Genomic DNA, 26,835 nt, shown 5'->3' on the forward strand with positions numbered 1-26,835 from the left:
CTGTAGCCAAATCTTTTAAATTCCAACTTATTTGGAATTCGGGGAAAGAATCGAGAACAAGAGGAAGGAATGCCTTCCCACGCAACCCCGAAAATGCGGGGATCAGCCAACCCGCCCACAAGTCGTCAAACAGGTGGGGCTGGCATGTGGGGGATGGGTGCGTTACGGATGCTGCGTGAACAAGTAAAGTCGGTACACCACCACAGATACGAGAGCCTCGCAGAACAGGAATATCGTCAATATTTAATGGCACCGCCTAAAGGGATGGAAAAGGACGAAAGGGCGAGGCAACGGCAAACCATTGTGCTCGCTGACAAATCATAGCGGTAAGGACACCCCATCCCTTCTCAGTCGGACTGGGGCGCACAATCCGAGTTTCCCTTCCGTCGTGATTTCGTGGTCGGTTGTATTACAAAAGGGATTTCGAATTTCTCCGCTTCCGACAGGCATTCGGAATATGAGGTTTTAGGGACGTGAGCGATACTGCAACCGCTGCCTAATGTGAATTCAATCGCGGCTTCCGCTTATGAGCGTTTCCGTATAGAGTCCGTGCGCGATTTGGTCCTGATGCAGGTTTTTCGCGTAGTCCGCGTTAAAGAGCTGCTTCCACGGTCACACTCCCGGGCAATGTTGACGAGATGCCTGCAAGCTTGATTCACCTAAGTGCGTTGTTCCTGCTTCTGTACAACTAACACGAGACGTGCAAGCGATCCGAGTGCACGCACGAGTGCATCCTTAACAGTTCCGCAAAATTTACACGCACTTTTCGCGCTTATCACACGTTGGGCGCGCGATTAAATGTGCCTACCACCCTCAAGCACGCAAAGCACACCTTTAATTTCCCGTTAACCGGAACACGACCTGCTCCCGATTCATCACCGGCATCAGGAGAATCCCCAAAAGGAGTTTGTGCAACTGTGTGTGCAATGAGTGCCGTGTTCGTTGTTGATATGTGTTTTTGCAATAGTACTAATGAGCCTGTGTAGGTACGGGACGTAATTAATTGCGATAGTGAGGATACGGGAGAAGTGTTATCTCGCGTCGGTCATTAAGTGTCGTTGATGCCGCTCGAATTCGGAGTGGGCCACCCGCTTTGAAGACCCTGAAGTCGGAGACAGGAGAAAGTGAAGACAAAGTGAATTAAATGGTGAGTGCCTTTTGACTTGTCTCCTTTGAAGAATGTTTTCCTCTAGCAAGAACTGCATAGTCTAGGAAAGGTGACGCTCAACGAGCCTTTAGATACTAGGGAATAGATTATGAGTTGAGTTCCTTAGTCACAATACAGCTGAGCCCTTTTGGAATAATGGAATATTCACAAAGAAATATGTTTGACGACAAGTTGCAATGAATTAATTGGAATAAAGTCCTTCCACGGAAAGTGTTGTAGTTTATCCCACATAAATCCCATTCTTAAATCTTCACTTTCACTCTTCACTCTTTGAACTTCAAAAGGTCGTGTAAGAGCCTGATCTCCTTGAACCAGGCTATACATGTTGAAAGGAAAATATTCCTGGAAGGACATCCCCCCTACCCTTCTCAATATGGTCTCTCCTTGATTTATCATTTACTTTGTGAGCTCTGCTGGTACAACCAGATATAGCTGAAGAAGAAGGCTCTCAGGCAGTGGAAGGCATATGCAAAATGTACGCGTATATAGTATGCATCTTTTAATCGCCCGAATAAGATAAGGATAGTAAATAAATTATAAGGCACAATATACATAGTTGCCATAAACCCTTAAGTAGATCATAATAAATCATCACCATCCACGCCCCATCGCTGTGGGTTCCTGGTATGGAGTTTCAACTCCTCCTACGATTTTCTGAGAAGCTTGCACCCTTCTCCACAATTCTATGTTGTGTGTAGTTGCAGGACAATCCACTCAGCGAAAATTCAGGGATGGTCAGCTTCACTTCATGGCATAACCAACAAATAGGTTGTCGCCCTTTCGAACTATATGACCGATCGACTGCCATTTCTGCCTTCTCTTCAACGCGTCCATGGGTATCTGGCCTTTACGCCAGCGAAGTTCATTCGTTATTGTCTTAAGCAAAAATAACCCGATGACATAACGCAGGCTTGAATTGAAGTTTTCCATATACTACCATCACATAGGCTTCCAGAGAAGACACTGACACGGAACAGTCTCGCCGTCGACAGAAATAGCATTTTCTAGATTTTCAAACTGTTCGACCTCTTCGATTTTAAGACCATTAATGCAAATATGTGTTTATCTCACTGTTGTGACAATGACACTGAAGCACAGTTCTACTGAAAAATGGAGGGGGGAAACACAAGAAAAGAGATGTGAATTCATACTCCACTGAGGAGTGAACAAGAAACACCAAGGCAGCCGCCTCCATTCACAAATCCAAAGCCGTGATCCATTGTTCGATGGCAGAGCAAGAAGATGCCGTCAGCATAGTTGAGATACTCGAGGAAAAATGGTAGTCTCCGCACAAGGGACCATAGAGAACATCACCGATAGAAACGAAAAAAAAATACCGATGTCCTTTGGACTTCAAATTCCTCTGAGATTTTAACTCGATGCAGCATGTGACATCTTACCATCATTCTGTCATTCTGATGTTACTTACTAATTCTCACTCAAAGTCTCTTCGAAACCGATAGGAGCAGATGGGGTGGGGAACTAAACACTGAATGCTGCTCCATAATGGCAATGCATTTCAAAATAATTTAAACCATTATCTTCGCGGCAGCAAGCACACCATTACCCCTCCATTGGGGATGATTTCGGATTCCCGGGACTCACGCACTTACCCCACTGGTGATGGCCCAGTGCTTATCAATATCTAAGACGGTTTTTAAAGTTGATGAAGTTTGCACAAAGGAAAGTTTACCCACTGGCAGATGACAGCTGGATCGCCGAATCGGGGCCAATTCCTCAAGCTATTCATGACTGTGTGAACCACTATGTTCGCTCTTGGTTTTTTGAGAAATTGGCAAAGGTTTATCTGAGATTATAGATAAGTTCTCTCTATGTTGATTTGACTATTGCCTGCATTAATACAAATAATCTTTAGAGCTGCAGTGGAAGAGATTTCAGTTACATACGCGTTATTCTCTTCTATACATACCAGGCAAGCCGTAGGCAAAGATATAAAAGCCTTAAAAACCTCGACAATTGGTTTGCATTACAACTTAGCTGGTGTAATAGCCCTATGGAAGAATTAGGAGGAACCTTCTGTCAGTATAATAGTTGTCGTTGTCGCCTATATTGCGCATCATCAACATTTACGCTTAAAGAGCACCAGTTTCAGCAATTATATTTCAGCTGCTTCCAAGGCTTCCGAGAATCCTACACTCTTTCTTGACTGTCGTGCGCCACGAAGGCCTAAATGCCGTCGTTGAGAATATAAAAAAAGTCAGTATTGGATTTATCACTTTTCCAATATCCATGTACAGGGTGCGGCAGCATAACTTCCTTTTTCAAAACTCAATAAAAACTATTGTATGCATCGGAAAATATTTATTTATTTTTTATAATGTAGGCACATGTCTAAAGTTTTTATTTACATTGTTTTGAAGATCAAATCTGTTAGGTGACGTCCCCCATTCTCCATACATTGCGTAAACCGATTTCTGGCGTTTGTCATGGCTCTTGTTGGCATACCAGGTGTTATGTTGGCAATTTCTTGTTGGATGTTGGTCTTCAAATCTTGTAGGGTTCTTGGACGGTTCACATAAACACGGGATTTCAAAAAACCCCATAGAAAAAAATCACAAGGGGACAGATCGGGAGAGCGTACCGGCCATTCCAAATTGCCTCTAATTGAGTTAAGGCGCTCTGGAAAGTGTTCCCTCAAAACAGCCATCGATGCTCTTAAAATGTGTGCTGTTGCACCGTCTTGTTGGAACCAAGTGTCCCCCAAATACAAATTTTCTAGCCGTGGGAAAAAAAAATTCTGTGGCATGTTTACATACCGGCCCGAATTCATTGTCACTGTAACCTCATTTTCCTCAAAAAACCAGGGATCAATAATTCCAGCTGAGGAAATTCCACACCACACTGTGACTCTGGGTGAATGCAAAGGCTTTTGATGCAATTCTCGAGGGTTGGTGTCAGCCCAGTAGCGCATGTTTTGTTTGTTAACCGACCCACACAAATGAAAATGAGCTTCATCGCTAAAAAAAACAATAGCACCCTCGGGAACGACATCAAGAAGAAGCTCACACGCGTTCATCCAAGAATTGAAGTCACATTCTGAAAGTTCCTGCACTATCGCCATCTTATAGGGATGAAAATGAAGATCATCACGAAGAATTTTTCTCACAGAACGATCGGATAGTCCAAGGGCAGATGCGTGTTTGCGCGCAGAACGCCGTGGCGATCGCAACATTGACGCTCTCACTGCTTCAATGTTCTCAGGTGATCTAAAGGGCCGAGGGACTCCAGTTCTTCCTTTTGTCGCACTTGCAGTTTGAAAAGTAACCCTCAACGGCAAAGGCACGCTCCTCACTATTCCAAGGCATGATGGCGACTGAACCGTGTCGGGACAAAACTTTACAGTATCCTCTCTTGAACGAGACCACTAGCGCTCCGCTATGACATCAACTAACTGAGTGGCGCGCATTTTAAGAAAGGAAGTTATGCTGCCGCTCCCTGTATATCTAGAGATGTGTCTACCATCTTTTTATGGATGGAGATAAAAATCTCAGAAAATCATTGTTGCCTCAATTTGCAGAGATATGTGGGATGCTGACCAACTAAAATTATCCTCATTCTTCTGCGCATATTTCCGCAAGACCACCGTTAAGTATTACTTTATTACTTACTACCACGTTTCCTAGATTTTATTCAGGATCGCGGTTATTGTGACGTTTATTAGGATCGAATTCGCCTCTGATTCAATATATCAGCAAAGTTGTGTGGTCCTCCTTCTCTCCTCCATGAGCCTCGAACATTTAGTCGCACATTCGGAGTAGCCACAAAAGTTGACCAATTGGAAACGATATAAATATTTCCCATAATCACCTTGTATCGTAAGGAACTGTACTGTGTCGTAATTTCCTTTTCGTGTTTTTGCTCGACTCCCTTTTGAAAATAGCGAATCAATGTATGGGTCCAGTGGCTTTGTCGAGATTTTCCCACCGTTATTGCTGTCTCCTGTGCGGCTCCTTTTCAGCGGCTTTGAAAGCTCTCTAATCACTTCGAACGAATTTGCCTTTTTTTGACAGAGATAGTGTGTAAAGATTTATTTATCATTCCTGGGATAACTTCAATTCCCTAGCCTAACGCTGTCTCAAACGTGTTGCAAACTCCTAACGCGATTGGCTGATATGAACTCACCACTTTCCACAACGATGTAATCGTGGTGTACTCTATAGTTCTGCCCATATAGCAGGAAGGATTCCACCACCCGTGCTATTGAACCAAGCGTATTCGTCGAGGCTCTGATAGATCAGCGACGAGCTCAGTGAATGAGAGCAGTCTGTTGTATATCACCCTCTCCAAAATCTTCCTCTTAGTGTCTAAAAGATAGACGGAGCAATATTAAGAAAGCATCTTTGGTCGATTTTGGTGTTTCGGTAGCAAGTTCAATTTCAATTTCCACCATGCACGATTGAAATGTGACTCTAGATCACTCAGGTCTGGTCTTAGTAGCCAACTTGAGAGCTCCTTCGGAATTCCTTCCTATCCTGAAACCTTGTTTTCCGCAATATGGTTGCAGATCTCTTCTACTTTCTTATCGGATCGAGAAAACGTTCTGTTAGAGACTCCTGCAACAAAGGTAAACAGGTTCCGATAAGTTACATTAGGTTACTTTTGCCTATGCATCTTCTTCATTACAATTTTGCAAGCAATGCCCCACGGATTAGTATTGGCTTCAATGAAAAATTTTCGGTAGTAACCCCGTTTGCTATTCCGCATGGCATTTTAAGGCTACCTCAGAGGTCTCTGAATTCTTCCTACAACTTCCAACGTTCCGCCAACGCTGGTAGTCCGGCGTTCTGTTTGATTAAAATGACGGGTTGGCATTGTAGGGTCGCATGCAAGCTGATAAAATTGACTCACTTTCTCTATCGCTATTCCCGTCTACCGGAAAGATGACCCCCTTCTAAAGTCACCAGAAATATCACCAAACTCAAAATGATAGGTAGGCTAGCCGTTCATTTTATGCAAAGTACCTTCGAACATCGCTTCTCCGGGCTCCCTTGTCGAGAATGATAGCGTAGGCCATCATATCATATCTTCTTCCAAACAAATGTATGAGGATCCGTGAAACAGAAGGCATTGCGAAAACTGCATTTAGTTCTCCCAATAACTCTTCCAATGCTCTGTGCCTGCTTTCAATGCAGTTCTCTGAATAAACAAATCCAAAGACTGCAGGTTGAGTAATACATTTAGAGCGGCGCCGTAAGTCGTGCTCATGGCACCGGTAAAACCCAAACACACATTTCTTTACAAAGTGGCTAGTTTACAGCGAAAACTCTTTTGTTTCACCTTAACCCACCATACTAAGGATGCGTAAGCGAACATCGGCCTAATGATAGTAACATATATACACATTACTACCTGATATCTAACTCCCCATGTCCAGCAAAGGTCCGCCCACATAGCCTAAAAGCTGTGATAGCTCGTTTCATATTTACCTCCAAAGAAGTTTCTTGTCTAGAATAACTCTCAGATATTTAATTTCTCCGGAGAGCTGAAGGGTTGCACCTCTCATCTCAGGAAGGCAAAGACCAATCAGTTTGCTCCATTTTGTAAATAATACGATCGTGGTTTTATTTGGATTTACTGAAAGTCGATTCCTGAGGCATCAGCTGTCAATGAAATCAACGGCGCTTTGTGCATTTCTACACACCGTTCCGAGATTTCGAACAGCAACTAGCATAGCCACGTCATCAGCATAAGCTTGAGCGTGTATTGGCAGATTTTGCAGTTCGCATAGTAGTGAGTCGATCAACATACTCCACAGAAATGGAGATAGCATACCACTTTCGGGCAGCCTTCCATCGCTTCTGCTGTCGGGTAGCGATCAACACTTACTTCAGCACACAGCAATCTCTGCGTTAACATAGCATAGCTCTACTTTATTATTAAATTTCATCAACATCATGCTTTCTGGCGGCATTACTCAGGTTTTGGAGAGGCGCACAGTCAAAAGCCCCTTCAATGTTCCCCATCGCATACTCGCCTTTGAGAATTGCGTCTTCTATCTTTGAAACCAAAGAGTAAAGCAAAGACTCACAAGACTTTCCACGCTGGTAAACGCCTTTTCACGAATGCGACACTCAACTAGTTCCTCTAGACATTTCAGAGAAAATGATATTAAGCTGATTTGCCTGAAGTTCTTTAGATTTGAACAGCCACCCTTCCCAGGCTTAGGTATGAAGACTACCATAACCTTCTGCACAGAGTAAGACATCCTCGAACTATATTTCTTAGAAGTTTTGCCAAGTGCTTTCCTTCAGCATCGTTGGATTGTAGAGCAGCTCCCACCGTGATAGCAGACAGTGTTCCAATTCACGTTGCAACGTCTTCGTGTTGAAAGGTTTACAGAAACTGCCAATTGTCTTCCTCCCACTTCTAACACCAGTTCTCCCGGATAGTGGTTTCCCAAGAGAGCTTGTATGGATTCAACTCTGGAATCCATGAAAGCTCCATCCGATTTTCTTGACGACTTATCCTTTTAAGGACTTTGCATAGCCTAGAAGTCACCTTTTCTTCTTCTTCCAGTTTTTCACAGAATGCTCTAAACGAGTCTCACTTCGAACGTCTTACGAGTCTCTTATACTCACGCTGGGAATTCCGGAAATTTATCCAGTCTTCATTCGGATTGCTTTTGCAAGCACGATTCAGACGTTTCTGAGTCTTTGCAGTTGTGGGATCCACCATAGAACCTTTTACCATTTTGGCCTTGGGAAATAGAATAAACCTCTTCAAAGTACTCTGAAAGTGTGCTGCGCAAAGCTTCCAATTGACCTTTTATCGCCAAAGGAGTCCTTAGTCGCCTAGGCAGCTCCACTTTATTGCCCAGAAGTTCATTGAATTGTGTCCAATCCATTTTCCTAGGATACATCTATGTATTATAGACTGTTCGCCTGCAATAGTCAAACTAAATTCTAAGTAACGATGATCTGAGAGGGAGACTTCATCTAACATCCGCCAGTCTTTAATCAACTTTAACAACTTTGAAGTGCAGATTATTAGGTCATTCACTTCACTTCTTTTAGACAACACGAACATAGGGGCGACCCCTACGTTCGCGGTCATCAGGCCAGCTGAAATGATAAAATCAAACAGCTTCTCTCCTCTAGGATTGAATTTTTTACTGTCCCAACAAATATGCTGAGCGTTGGCATCACAACCCATTAAATGTTCAAGGCTACTTGATTCTCCATACACTTCCAGATCGCTTAGGTCTTGCGTCGGCGGAGGACACAAAAAATCATAGGGTAGGTAAGCAGAGGCAACTATGACATTTCTCCTCTTACCATTAACCTGGTATTGCAAGTTAACCACAACTAGGTCTTGGGAACAGAATTGTCTCAGCATGGTTGCCTCTAACAATTTTGGCATCAGCACGCAGGCCCCTTTGATCTCTGATCAAAGAAGATCCTAGTGACCTTCATTTATTCAATATCACAGATTTTGTTAAAACGAACCCAAGGTGCTTGTATTGGAAATGAAATGCATGCATGGCCGCGCTAATTAATATGCTAACTGTCTGCTAATGTCAGAACATATAAGGGGCCAATACAGACTCGGATCATTATCTCGTTGACATAGTGCTCCCGGCCCCAATAACAACACTATCTAGAATACCCTCTGATAACTAGTTGAGAGTTAACACTGAAGCCATGAACAGCATAGCCCTCCGCAACAAATATAAGGGTGAAATGGATGCCGCAATAACCGTAGTCAACAGAGATCCTGGAGATGAAGCATCAACAAATGGTCTTCACAATCACCTGAAGAACGTTATCATAAATACGGCAACAAACATACTTGGCCGCAGCCGCAGAAAAGGTCGGAACGGCTGGCCCAACGGTGTATAGAAGCTAGCCAAGGAACAGAAAAATACTGCATACCAAGTAATGTTGCACTCTCAAAGAGCGCGGGCATGCGTAGAGACTTATCACGAACTCCGCGAGCGAAGGAGCGACGTGACAGCCGGACAAAGGAAGCCTGGGAGAACCAATAGATCTATGAACTCTAAAAGTACATCCCGCAAGTTTTACCAAGAATTCAATAGAATGAACACAATGTTCATCTTGCCGAGACAAAGAGGAAATCTGATTTACGACAGAATGGGCATACTGGAGCGATGGGTCGAATATTTTGATGGACTGCACAAGAACCAGAACATCGGCGAGTTTGAGATCCCGCCAACTGTAGACGACTGACAAATGTTGCCACTACCAAGCATAGAAAAAACCGTCCGTGCAATCCACCGAGAGAGAGAATTCGGTGTCCCGACGAAATTGATAAGACTGACTAGGCTAACCCGGACCAATGTGCGAGGCCAGATAAAAGCACCAGGATCACTTTCAAGACCATTCAAGGTCAACAACGGTCTAAGATAAGGGGATGCCTTATCTTTAACTGGCTCTGGAAAAAGTAATGTGTTATGATGAGGTACATGGGAGAGGCACCATCCTCTCCAAGTCCACCCAACTACTGACCAATTCTAACGATATTGACATCACGAAAAGAACGACCCCAGACGTACAAACGGCCTTCATCCAGATCGAGAAGGCGGCGCGAGATCTTGGACTGTGCATTAATAAAGGAAAGACGAAGTACATGGTGCCAAAGTCAATGCCAAAAATCAAAGAATGAACAACATCGAACCGCACTGGTCAAACGAAAACAATAAAGATTGAAGACTACAACTTTGAGACCGTTCAAAATTTCTCCTACCAGGGTCGAAAGACACAATCGGTAACAGCTACGTCGAGCCTGTTTCAGCTTACAAAACTGTTTTGCTCGGTGAGACCACCATAGAGTCAAAGCTTTTACTGTACAAGACTTTGATCTTTCCCAGTCCTCATGTATTCCTCGGACTCTTAGGTTCTTTAGTAAGGAAAATTGCGAACTCTTGGCCGGGTTCGAGGGATGAATTCTACGAAGAATTTTTGGCTCCTACATGAGGATGGACCATTCCATATCCTATATAACGACGAAATCTATGAGCGATACCATGACCGTCCGGTTGTGGATAAAATCCGGCTCAATAGGTTGCGATGGGCGGGTGACTTAATCCGTATGGATGAGGATGATCCAGCCCGGGAAGTCTATAAGGGCAATATCTATGATAGAAAAAGAAGACGAAGAAAACCCTGCCTGAAATGGAACAATGGCGTAGGTCAGGACGCCAGACAGCTTTAAGGGATATCGAATTGGTGGACCTTGCCCCAAAACCGGGATGTCTGGAGTTCCTTATTAAGGCAGGCCTAGACCAGATATCGGTTGCTGCGCCATTGATGATGATAACCCAGTTCGTCGTACGATAAAATTATTATAAGTAAGCAACTATTACCATTGTAGGCCATACGTTCCACTTCAATGATCTGATGTTGAAACTTTTTTGCGATTTTATTGAACGTTTGCATATGTGTTTACGGATAACATACTCTTCCAAAATGCCCAATTTCAAATGTCAAAATCCTTTTTCTCTACTTTACTTTTCCTTCAAATCTTTTCTTTCTTCGAAAATCGCAATTGTCAATGTCATTCTACTCTGGCAAGCAATCTCAACCCGAAAGGAGACTCACATCGGGCCCCGCTATTGTTGACCCCGACCTTGAACTTCCAATTCGGCGATGAAAATAGCAAAATTTACATCAAATTTCTATTCGCCCCAGCCAGGAACAAAAACCTTAGGATTGCATACAATAATATGCAGCCGGGGTAAACTTCTAATAAACACAATTATTTTTTGTATAAGTGGGAGCGAAGCGGGGTGAAATCAGGAAATTGGAAAGAGTGTATTGGGAAGCTAAGTGGTAGTGAAACGGGGGAAAATGAGGAAATCCCACATACTAGCAAATGTACACAAAGCAAATGGAATGCCACATGCGGAATAAAATAGATCGTACTGCCAAAAAAAGAAGTATCTACTCTAATTCACACTCATATTTTCAACACCTTTGTTACTATCTTGTTGCAGAAATGTCTTAATTTTTCGAAAACCAGTTTTAAATCTTTTTACCTTCATTCTAAAAGGTTGCCTCCGCCAAACTGATTTATATTCACATTTATAAATTGATAGAAAATCGTTTTTCAAATACCAAGTACCCTATTGAGTCCCTGCTAAAACTAGGATTGGTCGGCGATTATCTTCAAGATAAGGGTTCCCTGAACTTTTGAGATTTTAGCTTTCTAGCTCACAACTCCACCTTCAGACTCATGAGCCCGAAGATAAGGTAATATATGACCACTTATATATCTTCCTGCTCCCTATTACCGCTGAGCGCGGCCAACAGCTTTATCAATGCGTGAATGTGCAAATGATTAACTCCCTGATTCAGCCAACAGAACTAATCGATTAACCCGGACTCTCGGCAATGGTCCATGTTGTGAGTCTTCCGCAGTTCCCTTTTAATTTGCACTAGAAGTGAGCCGCGCTAAAAGCACCTGAGTTCATGACGGGTTCGATTTCGTTCCCATTTACACCTGCTCGCCGATTGCCGCAGCCATGGTCGCATGAATCCAATGCTGACAGCACATGTAGAGTGCTTCAAGGTAGCTTAGTGCGGCCTATGCTCCGACTATTACCACATTGAGGACCTCTAATCGCCTGGCATGGCCATGCAGAGGTGAGACGACGCTCTATATTGAGACATTTGCTGGATTAATTAAAGCGACATACGCGCAATTAGCGTTTTATTCAAAGCTAATAGTCGCGTGGACATAAGTAATTTAAATCCTCGACCAAATTAGTTTATTTCACTTATAGGAAAGCCCCGCAAAATGGACGGCAATGTTGATTCAAATTGAATTTATTCAAGTTAGTGATTTGTTTAATTTGCTCAACTAGTTGTAGTGAATGAGAGGCCAAATGAGGCGGAAAGTTGATAGAGAGATTATCTGTAGGAGGAAGTGCAACTAAGTTTTATGCATGAGGTTTTCTTTTCAACACTATCTGATGGAAGTAATATATTCTAACATTTGACATGTTCCACCAACGCTGCAAAAAAGATTGGATATTCTTGTCCTAGGTGAGACAGGTTGTTGGGAATAAAAAGTTAGCACTCCCCTCATCCATGCGGCACAGTTCTGATCTTCATAGTTTGGAAACTCTTCCGGAATCGTTGCTAACTTTAACTAGCATGAGATTTTGAAAGATTGCTCTTGGTTCAAGATAAATCTAAGTGTAATTTGGCGGTGTTTCTAGCGATTAAATTATTTGAAATAATTAAAACTTGCTTTTTTCTATTCGCTAATGATGTATAATCGCAGATACTGATATTTCGGGAACCACTTGTCCCCTTCATCAGTGCTAACAAGTCTGTTCAGTGAGACTTGTTAGCACTAACGAAGAGAACCTCTGTTCTCATTCTGGCTAGGTATCTATTCCACCAGGTTTCATTCCTTGATAACTTAACTGTCTTAGCCGTTAGCCGGAAAGCTAACCTCATATGTGTCAACCACGAATTTGTTGAGGTTTTCTTCCACCAGTTCCAGTTCCTTCCTGATGCCACTGCCCCTTTGACTATGTTGTTGCTCAGATGCGTTACGTCCTAATCTGTTTTCCTGGGATTCCTTATTATTCTTTTTATTTCAGAGTTGCCCTCAATATCGAATCTAATTATTCCGTAATCAGACGTAGAGGGCTCATCCGACATTCTCCAATTTCCAATCAGCGCTTTCATCAAATTATTCCCTACAGTTATGTTTAGCGCTGGTGACGAATATTGGAGGGCTCCCTCTGTTATATATATCCAATTTAGCGCCAGGAATAAATTCAAGAAGGTATTCACCTCTTCGATTGTCGCTACTTCCCCAGACTTCGTGATGGGTTTGGCATTGCAACCGAATAGAAATGTTAACGCCTTCCTCCCACAGTACTTCGCCATTCTAGCGACGTTATTGTATGGAGCTCTTCTCCGTTGCCGGAGTATAACCTTCCTCCTCCGAAATGCCGCTTTGCTGCACTTTGCTATCTACCCTAAGCTCGATAAGATCTAGGCCTAGGTCGTCCAAATTCTTCGCTTCACTGGGCAGCAGGTCTACTTCTCTGATTGATCCAATCCTTTCCGCCTCTCTGATCTCTGAGACTCCTTCGAGGACCTCGGTAAGTTTTCTACCCGATGTCTCCTCCGAAGTGTTTTCCCTCGGCTTTTTCCTGTGGTATGTTGCCAAATCAATAATTGATATGGCAATTCCTTCGTTTGATTGCCTCCAGGGATCGGTCATCTACCCCGAACGTGAGGATTCTACGCTTACCCTCCACCTTGCTTCTGAAGGCTCTCCATAATCCCATATGGAGATCCTCATTCTGAGCGACCATGAGATCTTCCGCCTCAATTGTTGCCGCTTTCGGAAGAAATACTATCGCCATGTGCGCTCCTGAGATATCATCTCCAGCACATGTCGACAGTTCTGCTCCATCCCAGCCTGGCAGTTTAGGAACTATAGTCCTAAGTCACTCCGCAGTGTCCTCCGTTGCGCAATCCAGCGGTGTGTGACCTGGTTGAAAGAGTATCCCGGTTAACACAACTTTGCATACCATCCCTTGCACATCTGCGTGACGACAAAGCCTTCGATAATTTCCTGCTCTTCACGAGTGAGTTTTTGATTGGGAAACGTTTTTGGCCGCATAGCCAGTCGAATACTCTTAATCGCACTAGCATAGCTAATTGCCGGCTTCCTGATTCCTGCCTTCACTACTGGCCTACCCGGGTTTTCTCACCTCCTGGTTTCAGGTTGGGAGCATTCCACTCTTGCAGGCTAATTTCCACTGCCCCTGCTTTCGCAACTCCGATAAAGATGCGATAAGCCTTCTTAAGGGCCTCTTCTGGATTCAGGCTTCCTTCAGATAACGCAAGTACCATTTAATACCTGCTGCACTGAGGCCTGTCTCCTTCCTAACGTCTAATCTATTGATCTTAGACGTGCTTTTGTTTGTTGTCCTCACAGTGTACTAATGTTCACCTTGGGTCTTCTCCCTTTGGGTGTAACCAAGGAGCTATATTCCGCGTCAGTCTATCCTGAAGTACACTGCTTGAACCCACTTAGTAGAGCTTTTTATTCCTCAGGTGGATTTCCACAGAGAATAGTCGCCTATTGTTGGTAGCTGGTACGAATTGTAGGAGTCATTGCCGCTGTAGCTCCTGTTGACCTTTAAACCCTTCGCGAAACAATGGATTTGATTTTGTTTTAAAATGGAGGAGGTGCTCAGTTCGCATCTACTTGATGGCGTAGTGACCCACTCTTTTCCATTTTTTTAACGACGAATCTATCACTTTGAGTGCAGTAGCCAACTTTTAAAAAATGAGAACTGTCGATTTCATCTTGGTAGTGATCATTTATCAGAAGCGTAGGAGCGATTTGGTGTGGCTAGTCGGTTTGTTGAGCCGTGCGATCTATAAATTTACTTTTTTGATCTTTAATCTGTAAATGTGCGTTTATGTATTTGCAGAACCAGACCCTGACCCCTCCAGGTCTTCGAGCTATTTGTGGCTTATCGAACTTCCTCTTCAGTAACATCCGAAAAATTGACGCCCGGCATAGTGGTATGATGGGCGAGTAACCACCAAATTCCACCCCAGCACTCGTTTACTTCCGTTGCGAAAATTATACTGTCTGGACGCTCTGTTGGGATCCGTTGAGTGATCTGCAAAAATTCCCATAGTTCCTCGCGCATGTTGCATTCTGAACACTTCTGGAGTGATTTTCGCCATACCGTCACAACCGAATGCATACGACCGAAAGTTTCTGCTTTAGTGTGCCCAGAATTTCAACTACGGATGTCTCACTGGGGATGGATTAGATCCGGTGAATGCGCGATGTCCTGCCTTACTGAGCCACGCCGAGACGTTCCAAATGGATTTCTCATGCTGGATCCCTTCGGTCACTCAAACCAATAACAAGAAAGTGAATCTTCTGACCATGCAATCTCATCGTTGATTTGAGATAGAGTTCTCGAAGTTGCTGAAGAAAGAAAAAGCCTGGGAGTACCTGGTCTATACAAAGGATTCATTTCCAAAAATTCTACACATGCTCTTTGGAATTGGTCCCGAACATCAGCGGAAACTTCAATCGGACGGTGAAGAAGAGTGTTTAGAAGCCTCTATTCCGATACAAAAGTGCAAAGCGAATAATGGATGCGATTTCTTGTTAGTCCAAAAAACGAGTCTGTGAGGAGCAATTTCATGAGGTCTGCTTGCGTCGGCGGTTCTAACAAGGAGAGAGGAAGTTTGCGCGCCGACCTTGAGCAAGGCAGCCAGCCGTTCATACATCCGATGTGCCACTTCATCACTGCACCCCCAAATGAAATCGCGTGGGTTCAGCGGAGGAATCCAAGACGTGATCCAGCCAATGAGATTCCTGGGCGAACCTGACGCTTCGGGGGCGCTTGTTTGGAGCGTCCCCGATTCGGCCAAGGCCTCGAAACGGAGACCTATTTGGGCCCACCCTGAACATCGAACTTCAAGGAGTGCTCCCGTCCTCGTATGGTGAGTGGAGCAACTGCTTAATCCTGTTCTGATACTTAGCACAGGTTCGGCGGTGAGTCGAAGACCGAGGAAGACGAAAGGCGAGAACCGCGACCACGATGGATCGTCTCGAGCAATCAAGGCGACCTTTAGTGTCCGTTACCAACGATCCAGCATCCCATTAGACTGTGGATGGTACGCAGTGGTCCTGTGATGTTTCAAACGAAGGAGCTTGCCTAACTCCCAAAAAAGTGTAGATTCAAACTGCATTCCCTGGTCCGTGCTGATTAAGACTGGTAAACCAAAGCGCGGAATCAGTCAGTCAGAGGTATTGCTTCAGGCCACCGCGTAGATCTGCCTATGATTGTGAGGCAATACTTGTATCCGTGCGAGTCTCGCAAAGGGCTAATGATGTCGAGGTGGATGGTAAGGAAGCGCTTGGTCGACCTTTTTTACGTGCTTGCTGATTTTACACTTCTGGCACGCGATGCACTGTCTAGCCCCAGAGTTTACGACCTTGTCCATGATCAGCCAGAAGTATTTTCCAGTGACTAACCGTGATGCCTAGGTGCGTAAGATCGTGTACTGCGTGAAATACTTCCTTGCGAAAATCGGCGAGAATAAATAGGTCCCTTATATGAGGTCTCGCATAGTAAGTATAAATTTGAGCCGAAGATAGGAAACTCATTGAAATTGTATTTGGAGGTTTCCTTCCGGCTCTGAAGCTCTGCGTCGCCTTTCTGTGCCTCGACGGTTGCCGTATAATCGACGGCGACAGCGACCGTGACCTCCGAGATTCGAGTCAAATCGCCTGCCCGACGTTGTCTTTTCCAGACACTTTTTGGATGTCGGAAGTAAAGTGGCCGATGAAGCTCAGTTCCCGAAGTTGAGCTTTGTCGAGCTTTCGTTTAGGCGCGAAAGTAAGGGGTTTGTGGTCCGTGAACACTGAACTACTGAAGGGAGAAACGAAGAGAGGTATGGGACGAGTAACTCACGATCTTGGGCGCTGTATTTATGTTGAGCTGGGTTGAGTTGTTTTGAAAAGAAGCTCAACTGTTGCCCCCTGCCCCCTGAAGAGTGGTGCCTATCGCTGTATCTGAGGCATCAACGAACACAGCTAAGGTTTCATCTGACCGAAGAAATGCCTGTAGTGCAGCATCAACAAACTGTTGTTTGGCCGTTTCAAACGCCTGGACGGCCTCAGTAGGGTACGCAATCTCACGCGAGCCTTATAGTAAGCGTTGAGGATCACTTGGTGATGAGCAGCCTTGGGCAAGAAACGACGATAGAAGTTTAACATGCCCAAGAACTTTCGCAGATCCTTCACCGTGGTTGGCAGGGAAAAGGTGTTTTTCGTTTCAATCTTGTCTGGGTCTACTTGAATTCCATCAGGGATAATCATGTGGCCGAGAAATTTCACCTGCTTCTGTAGGAGTTTGCCTTTTTCAACGTTTAGAACGACCCCGGCCTCAAGAGGACGTTGAATGCACTCGAGATGGTCAATATGCTAAGATTCAGAAGAAGAGGCGACCAAAACATCATCCATGTAAACGAAACAGAAATTTAAGTTTTGCAGGACAGATTTGATGAATCTCTGAAACATCTGCGTAACATTGCACAAGCTAAAAAAATCATTCTGGTGAACTTGAATAGTCCAAAAGGTGTGGAGATAGTCGTTTTCGATATATCTTCGGGAGCAACAGAGATTTGGTGATACGCCTTGGCCAGATCCAAGGTCGTCAAACTACGTCAATTTGACAGTGAATGCGCGGAATCATTGGGGATTTGTCTGAGCATTCCGACGCCTGTAATCTTCGCAAGGCCTCCATTCACCGTTAGGATTAGGAGCCAAATGCAGTGGTGACCCCGCGAAAGAAGTGTAGAGTTTTCTGTGTCCGGATTGAAGCGCAAATTTCCACCAGAATAGATTCATCGCTGAAGCGCCGTTAGCTCAGCACTAAGTGGGCTGCGTCCACTTGAGGAATATGAGTCAGTGGTTGTGAATATTTGTACTGTGTAGTGGCAAGCCCGGATGTACTGTGAAGTCCCAGCTCCGCGCGCTAGTGGAATTCCTCTCCTTGCATAGACCTCGGCATCCCTAATGTGATCTACGACTGAACTGTGTGTATGAAGCGGACTCTCAAGCGAATAAAGCGTGTGGGAAGCACATTAAGTGCATCGTCTGCAATTCAGCGACCAAACGACAACTGCAGACTTCTGGAAATGGCAGCCAGCCACCCTTCCTCGACCTGACCTTTCACTGTCACCGCAACGTGTAAATCAATGTGTTATGTGGCGGCACATCGGAGACATGAACTACGACTTCATTGCCGGTAGTGAATTCGCCTCCGATGTGCCGCTATATCACTCCGCCCCCAGCTGAAACCACGCGGATACAGCGGAGAAAGATGCACTGGTATGTGATCCCGCCAGTGGGGTTACAGAGCGAATCTGACACTTCGCGGTTCGGTGAAGCCCTTTAGTCTCGACAAGGATACCAATTTAGGCCCGCTCCGAACGAGCACTGAACATTATAGTCGTGGTTCATGCCTCCGATGTGCCGCCATAAAGGCCTCGGCGACTACTGAAAGAGATTTCTCCAACGTTCTAATTTGCTGTTGGCCTCTCGTATTGAAATCGCTCCCACAACACGCGAAGCGTAGGTACTTCTAAAGCACTTCTTACAAAGTTCAAAATAAAGTTGTCTGTGCGCAAATTGGTAAGTTTGGCACGACAGGCGAATTAGAGTCAAAGGTCGGGGCTCTGGAAAAGGCATTCGATACCGCCTTTAAAGTCTCGTGCCCTACTAACTACAGCAAAAAGACACTGCCACCGTGGTGGAACGAAGATCTCTACAGCCTCAGGGAGCTGACTAGAGAAATCTGCAACAACTGCTACAGGCAAGAATATTGGCAGCCATACAAGGACTGTCTGAAGTAGTACAAGTCGGCCACCGGGACCACCAAGAGGCGATCTTGGTTAGACTATTGTCAGAACATAGAAAACACCAGCGAATCTGCGGGGCTCAGTAAGATTCTGTCCAAGGAAGGAAGGCTCCTGGACGGAATCTTCTAGCGAAATCTTGGAGCTGCTGGTTCAAATGCACTTTCCCGCCAGCGAGGAGAATTGTGAGTCATAACCTTGCTTGGAGGGTTTGCGACCAGCCCAGCTGTGCGAAACTATCAAATCGGTAATTAGCGAGGATAAGATCGGCTGGGCTATAAACAGCTTCTCCGCATATAAATCTCCAGGCCCAGATGGCATAATGCCAGTTATGCTACAGAAGCAGCAGAAAGGGGTTGTACCGTGGCTTATTGGGATTTACCGGAGCTGCATCTCTTTAGGATAGGTACCACAGTCCTGGAGGCGCGCACAAATGGTTTTCACAGCGAAAGCGGGCAGGCGCGGTCATGAGTCCGCGAAGGACTTTCGACCAATCAGTCTGACCTCTTTCGTGCTAAAGACCCTAGAGCGTCTCCTGGACATTCACTTGGCACGGTTGAGCGGTCGCTGCAGTACAAGCAGTATACCCTAGCTGCCTGTGAACAGAGGCACGCTCCAGGGTGGCGCCATCTCACCGGGGCTCTGGTTAATAGTAATGGACGAAATTTTACGTATATTGGACAGCAAAAGGGTGCCAGGGGTTGCCTATGCCGACGACTGTGATATTAGTATCAGGGATGTTTCTGTCCATTATGAGCAACATCATGGAAGAAGCGTTGCAAAAGGTGTGCCTGTGGGCCGCAAGATGTGGACTCAACATAAACCCAACAAAAACGCAACTGATGCTATTCACCACCAAGACAAGGATACCTGAATTCTACCACGGCTGAATGAACAAAGATTTGTTTTTTCCTCTAATATAAAGTACCTGGGTGGTATCCTGGATCTAAAGCTAAAGTGGAGATTGAACATATAACCGAGGGTTAAGAAGGCCTGTATAGCCTTCTATGCCTGCCAGAGAGCCTTTGCAAAGAAATGGGGTCTCCGGCCGAGGATGGTTCTCTGGATGTACACTGTTGTAGTGCGTCCGATCCAAACGTACGACTCTCTTGTATGGTGGCAAACTTTTAACAAAACAAACAATAGGATGAAGATTAATAGGATTCAAAGAACCGCGTGTGCAAGTGCTACTGGGGCTCTGTAGTCCTGCCCGGCAGATGCTCTCATTGTACTCCTAAATCTCCTCCCCCTAGATCTTCACATTAAATACGTTGCAGCGTGCAGTGCTGTCAAACTAAGTGAGTTCGGATGCTGGGCAGCGAAGTCCTACGGTCCCAGCAACATCCCAAACGAGGTATCTCGGGAAATCTGGGCATTCCCGAACGGACTATGCCACACGCAAGCTGAAATTCACGAGAAACTTTGCTGTGGACTTTCCAACCAGAACAAAGTGGAAGACCGGCGGCGTGTTGCAAGATTATGAGTCAGTATTGTTAATCGACGGATCAAGGATGGCCTGTGGAGTCGGAGCGGGGGTCTTCCCGAATACACACAGTGTATCCAAGTCATATGGTCTCCTAGGTTTCGCCAGTGTATTCCAAGCAGAAGTACTGGCGATATAGGAAGTCTGTCGATGGCTGGAACGAGATTCGAGTCCCAAGCGTAACATAGAAATTCTGACCGACAGCCTTGTACTTAGCGACATCTTCCAGGCTGGTAGGGCAGTGCAATGACGCGCTGAACCGTCTGGGCGGCATGCTCAAGGTCAAGGCCCTCCTCTAGGTTCCCTGGCATGTGAACATAGCCCACTGACGGATTGACCAAGCGAGGTTCTGCTCTTGGTAGCACTTCGGTGAATACAGTCGGTGTTCCGCTGGCGGCTGTCGGCGGCCGAGTATACTCGCCCTACCTAGCAGACGCGGGCCTAAGATGGCGAAGACTTACGAGCTGTGCCAAGTCAGGTAGAATTTGTCCCGCTTATAACATAGCCCGATCACGAGAACTCTTGTGCCAGACGCGGGCAAATGCATTCAAGATTACGGCGGTCTGCACGAGGCACTGGCCCATAGGGACAATGCCGACAGGCTCGACATACCGTACCCTACCTAAGGGAAACCCTCATGTACTTTCTCTGCGATTGCCCAGCTCTAGCTAGAGTCAGGCTGCGGACACTGGGTAAACCATTCTTTGGGGACCTCCGAGAGATTTCTAGCTGCAGGGTGGGAGAGCTGCTTTCCTTCGTCAATGCTACGGGCTGGCTCTGAAAATTCGAGCCGACTAGACTCTGCCTCCCTGCTCCCATAACAACACTCACGATCTTAGGAGTTTGTGGCATCAAAACGGCACACCACAGCGCTAATTGGACTCCTAGGAGCGGCTACCTACCTACCTGGTAAGGGAGAAATGACTCCTGCCATTAGTTATAGAATGATCCTTTTGTTTAACAGATATCATCATATAGGTCGGGCCTCGACACTCGAAATAATAGCAGCAGAATCCAAAGCGCTTTTGAAGTAGCTTACTATACTACTTTACTATAACTATCTGAATCTAAACCACAATCATCCCTTTCGTGGCAATCACGTTTCAGAATATTCAAGTAACTTGCTTGAATGTTTCCATTTGTTCCAGATACTTTCCATGGCAACTCAAGAACACTATTAGGATCTGTTCAACCCCCAGCTTACGGGACCACACCTGTTCTTTACTATCACCACATAAAGCCCCCTTTTGAAATCCACCTATCTGCAATTGAAATTCACATGAGACCACACAAACTGAAGGATATGAATTATCCATTGAGTCGCTCCAATTGAGCTGTTATGAATATTTTTCAATTAAAGATGAGATGCCGATATCTTTATTCATATTCATTATATTCATCGATTTCAGCGCCGTTTGGCACGTACTTAATTTTTCCCCCCATATCAACACCATTCCCGCCACTCGACGGATTAATGGATTAATTCAGTGAGTGCACGACAACGTTGTTCGCGTTCCGTAACACGATACCTGAACATAAATCGCGTCCTTAACGTATTAATTTGACTAACTCACGCTCGCACTTAGCCCGAGGTACACCAACAGCCTCCACTAAGGCAGTCAAATTAAGATGTCCAAGATTACGGATCAAATTGAGATTTTTTCTTAATTGAAATTACTTACAGAAGTGGAAGTGTGTGAAGAGCCAGGCATAATACGAGCTAAGGTCAAAATGCATGCTGCTGTGCCGCTACCAACCTACGTTGGAAGCTGCGCCACTTGGGCTTAGAGCGCCGTCAGGCCAGGAGGAACCATTAACGTTTAATAGACCTTCACATACCTCTATTAATTAATCTGTAGTTCATTATGGCGAGCGTCGATCTTGCTTTCCGCAAGGTGTGCGGGACCTATGTGCAATGCAGGCCGCACATCGGATTGCATCGCCTCACTCACATCAACGACACAAATTTGATTCCTGGCACGATTTCCACACGTTTCGCTGATAGTCGCTTGGTTACAACAATTTCCTTCGTCTTCGAATCCCGAATCACGCTGAACATCAACTAGACGAAACATTAGGCAGTTCGTGGAAAAGCTGGATCAGTGGGTACAGTGGTGCCTGGAAAATGGGAGCAGGAAACCACCTAGCGAGGTGACGTTAAGAAATCGACTCGGAGACATAAACTAGGTCTCCAAGGATACGTAGTTTGCTTCCTAAGCTGCAGCGAATATCAACTCCATGTGTGGTGAGCCACTACTTCCACATCAGGAATCAAGGACCCTCGACCTCTCTACTGAAATTTCTGTCCCTCTCAGCACTAGAATCATATCACCAGTCACAGATTTCTCCGCACTACTGTACTCATTTGGGGATGTGAATTTTCTCTAATGTAGTGTCTCAATCAACTACCAACGACACCGGCGACATTCCTTACTTTGCGAAGGTGTAATATGTCGATAAGGAGTTAATTAACGCCTCAGCGAATTTGATTAAATTGTTTACATTTGCAATGTCATTTAATGAAATGAGGTTCGTGTACACGTTCTTTTTGTAATGGGGCTGCGAAACACCAGTAGAATGTCGTATGAATCACGAATAATCACGAATTATTCTAATCAGGATAGCTTAGAAGTTGGTGATACCATTTCGGTAGATGTGATGCAGCTCTAGCTTCACTTGGTTGAGTTTGATTCAGCACGACTAAGCATTGTTAGTAATAAAGTAATCATAGACCGATATGGGGGGTGTAGTTTAGCTAACCAATTTAAGTGGCTATTAAAAGGCTACAAACAATTTTTTGTATATTGAGATCAAACTAGGACCCCACTATGCAAGAAGCGCCAAGTTATGACGGTCACCTACTGAAAAAGTAGAAAGACCCACTGTCCCACAGTGAAAGCGACTGGAACTGAAGAAGGGATTGACACCATAGAGGATAAGAGTCCTGGCGACCAAAAAGGAGATACGCCATCGAATTCGAATTCGGAAAAGGAACCACAAGAACAGATGGCAAACTTCGAGCTGCGTGACACCACTTTGTCGGGAAAAAAGGGCGACGAACTCTCTAATCAGGCGGAAATGCAAGTCATCTCACCGAAGAGGATGGACCTTATCCAAAAGGCAAGAGTAGAGGAAGAAAAGCTACTCAGGAAGTGCGGGGTGGTCCTACGGAAAATGAAGGCTGTTACCATCGTCCAACGAAACATCTCCATAGATGAAAAAAAAGGCATAATGTAGACGGAAGAACTGCTGAACCCTATTGCACACCAACGAAACCCCTGGATGACAGCCGAAGAGGAGCTGAGGAAAAAGCACATCGCTAGTGCCGTCTCTAGGCGCGTAAAACTCAATATCCTCAGCCCGCCAGTGAGGAGGAAAAATGAATAATAGAAGGCGAAGGGAAAACAGCAAGGATCTGCCGAGGACGTAGCAATAAGAATTCCGCGAGGTGGTAACCAAGCTGACCAATAGCGTTGAAAAGAGGAGGACATTCAGCAGCAACAGCCAAAGTTGAATAGCGAGACCCGTGGATCCGCTGTAACAAAATCGAAGTCGCCTACGACGGCAACATCAACATAAAAAAAGAAAACGGGCAATCCATAGTCAGGTGCCATTCTCATTAAGCCGAACAAAGGTAAATCCTTGTTAACAGTTCTTCAAGAAGTCCGCAACAACGCTAAACCAGAAGACGTTGGGATATATGTCAAATCTATCCAGCGGTGGTGATATACTTCTCTAGCTCGAATCAAAAACCGAAGACCGCAAGTTCGGCGAGACAGTCCAGGGCATTCTAAGCACGAAGTCAGTGATTTGTAGCCTAGAACCCATGCAGACCTTTGAAATAAAGGATCTGGATTGTCTCAGTAATACGGAAGAGGTGGAGAAAGCGATAAAAAAAGTATTACCCAAATATGGGCAACCTTAAGGTGGGAGTTACGTCTGCCAACTCTAGAGGACAAAAATTTGCCATTGTCACCGTCCTTGAGGAGGCAGTTAGCCAACTTCTCCATTGAGGGAAAATAAAGATTTGATTAAGGATATGGGTAGTTCCAACCCGTTGGTTTAAGTGCTGGGCATATCGACATATAACCAGGGCTGGCAAGGGGTAAAACAGAAGCACTTTGTGTTACAACTGTGTCGAGCACGGGCACAAAGCGAAGACTTGTGATTCAGCTAAGTGCTGGGTCCTTTAGAAGGATCGCGGTCTGTAAAAAAGGATGTGGCTCATGTTCCCAGTTCTGGGCCTTGCCAAGTCTTCAAGGAAAGGTTACAGAAAGCGAAAAGTCAAGCACAATGATTCACATCGTGCAAACAAACATGCACCGGGGTGCAACTGCTCACGACTTGATGGGGCAGATGGTGCAAAAAAAGAAGAGTTGACTTCTTGGTTCTCAGCGATATAGGAGTTCACCACCGTGGTTGCTGATATATTTGGCACTGCTACCCTCTGAGTGAGGGATTCGGTTAATTTGCAAGTTTAGGCCCATGGTCGAAAGGTGGTTTCATTTGAGTTTGCTGTGCGGAAGTGACGTCTTTCAGCGTTTACCTCACATCAAACGAATCTCTACAAACTTTTCAGAATAGACTCGCTGCCTTGAAGGACGAGATTAGAAACATGGAAGGGAGAATTCTAGTCGGAGGAGGCTTTAAGGTCAGTGCTCCCGAATGAGGGATGTCTCAACCAGATTCTCGATGCACACAAATTTGGGAGAAGGTCACCACACAGGACTCATTCTCCCAAATACCGGTACCACTCCCACATTCTGACGCCCTGGTTGCGAGGACACTATCCCTGAAGTAACTTTTACTACAGAGTCCTTAGTGTCAGCGGTCCAACGATGGAAGGAACTGGAAATTTCACGGCCAGTGATCATCAATACATTTTCTTTGAGGTGGCAAATGACCCTTTCCAATATTCTGCTGTCCAGTACACACCTACCGGGTGAAACATCGGGCAAATCGACGTGTCGAAATTTTTTTTGAAGCTCTCTTAAGAGAGATAAATCAGCGACAAGACCCGGGGCAGGAAGAAGAACTGCAACTGAATCGCTGGTTCATTCAATAATGAGCCTTATTATCGCAGCTGTAATGCATCGGCTCCCGAAAGGAAACTGAGTCCCAGGAAATTGCTCTCTGTACTGGTGGATGCTTGAAAATTAAAGCCTGCGAAGGAATTGCTTCAGACATCGCCGGATTGCGGCCAACATAGGGTGCCGCTTAAATCCGCAGAGTATAAAAGTGGGAAAAGGGAACTCCGCAACGAAATCAAGCAAGCTGCAGGAGCTAATAAATGACGTAAACAAATAGCCATGGAGTCTTGAATAGAAGCTGCCTTCCAAAACACCCTCAGCTACACTATGGAAGTAGCGAAGATGGAAGAAATCGCACAGACCGTTTTTCCTGTCTATCCCATCTGAACTGACGCTGCCGACAAACGAGTGAGTGCTGAGGAATGCCCACTCATCACAGCAAAGGGACGGATGGTATTCCCAGCGAACTCTTTAAACTCGTTAGTAAATACAAGCCTGACTTGCAACTCGGTGCATTTAACGCATTTGACAGCGGGTGTTTTTCTCTCCCTCTGAAAGGCTGCGAGATTTTCGCTGATAAGCAAGGGCAAAGGCGACCTAGAGGCGCCATCATCGTATCGTCCGCTTTGTACGTTGGACACAGCGGGGAAGCTGCTTAAGAACTCATCAAGCTACCACTTCAGACGCAATATGTATTGCGGAAACGACGCGATCCACAATTAGCGATAAAGCTAGATGAGGCACACAGTCGTCAGTGGAGGCGAATGGTGCTCCCCCGACGTAAGAAGCGCATGTAATTCTACGAGGTGGTGTGGCATACTTGATATACTGGAAATTCGTTTCCATATTCCAGGCTTCTTATTGCGGATGTTGAAGGACTATTTAAAGGACCATGCTCTATTCTACGAGACCCAGTAAGGGCAGTGCAGAATGAAAGTAACATCTGAGTCGGCTCAAGGATCTATCCTTGGTGCGAACCTTTGGAACGCCTTACACGATGGTCTTCTACGACTCGAGAAGCCTGAGGAATCGCATCTGGTCGGATACGCGCACGATGTTGCGGCACTGGTTACCGCACGGAAAACTGAAGTCATTGTGCTGAACAAGAAGAAAGTTCCCACAGTCCTCACTATTCAGGTCGGTGAAACCATGGTTTTGCCGGAGCCAGCGGTCAAATATTTTGGCATCATGTTAGACGCGCTTCTTCCGAGAGATTCGCAACACCGCAAACAAGACTGCGGTTAGAATGTTTATGATTTGTCGCCTGATGTCCAAGGTTGGAGGTCCCTTATCCAGCATACGTGACTACCTGATGAGCACAGTTCAATCTATCATCCTTGACAGTTTCGAAATATGGGCTGACTGGCTCAATAAGGAAATGTACCGTAAGCGGCTAGCGTAAGAACAAAGATGAGAGCCTCTGCGAGTTGCGTCTGCCTATCGTACCGTCTCGGAGCCAGCGGTAATTGTGATAGCGGGAGTTCTTCCGACCAGTTCGTCATGCTGGCGACCGGAGGCTTATATACCTCAAAAAAGGCGAAGGAAATAAAGAAGTTGTCGCTTGTGAAGGGAGAGCCCGTATTTTCTACGCATGGCAGCAATCTTGGGAAACAGAATTGAGAAGTCGATGGATCGTGCATCTCATAAAAGAAATGCGGCCGTGGTTCAATCGAAAGCACGGTGACGTTGACTATTACGTAATCCAGCCGCTCAGAAGACACGGCTATTTTCAATCTTACCTGCACACAA

General features: G+C 45.3%; 1 protein-coding gene across 1 annotated transcript in view; it reads left to right on the forward strand.

Annotated features, from left to right (window-relative positions):
- Positions 1-474: 474 nt before the first annotated feature.
- The window catches only part of LOC119659997 (LIM/homeobox protein Lhx9-like), a 67,061-nt gene continuing 40,700 nt past the window's right edge, over positions 475-26,835 (forward strand). The window contains exon 1 of the mRNA XM_038068376.1: positions 475-1,147. The gene's annotated coding sequence lies outside the window, so the exon portion shown is untranslated. The remainder of the gene's footprint in view (positions 1,148-26,835) is intronic.

Source organism: Hermetia illucens, chromosome 1, assembly GCF_905115235.1.
Source record: "Hermetia illucens chromosome 1, iHerIll2.2.curated.20191125, whole genome shotgun sequence".
In the NCBI taxonomy this organism is placed as follows: Eukaryota; Metazoa; Arthropoda; class Insecta; order Diptera; family Stratiomyidae; genus Hermetia; species Hermetia illucens.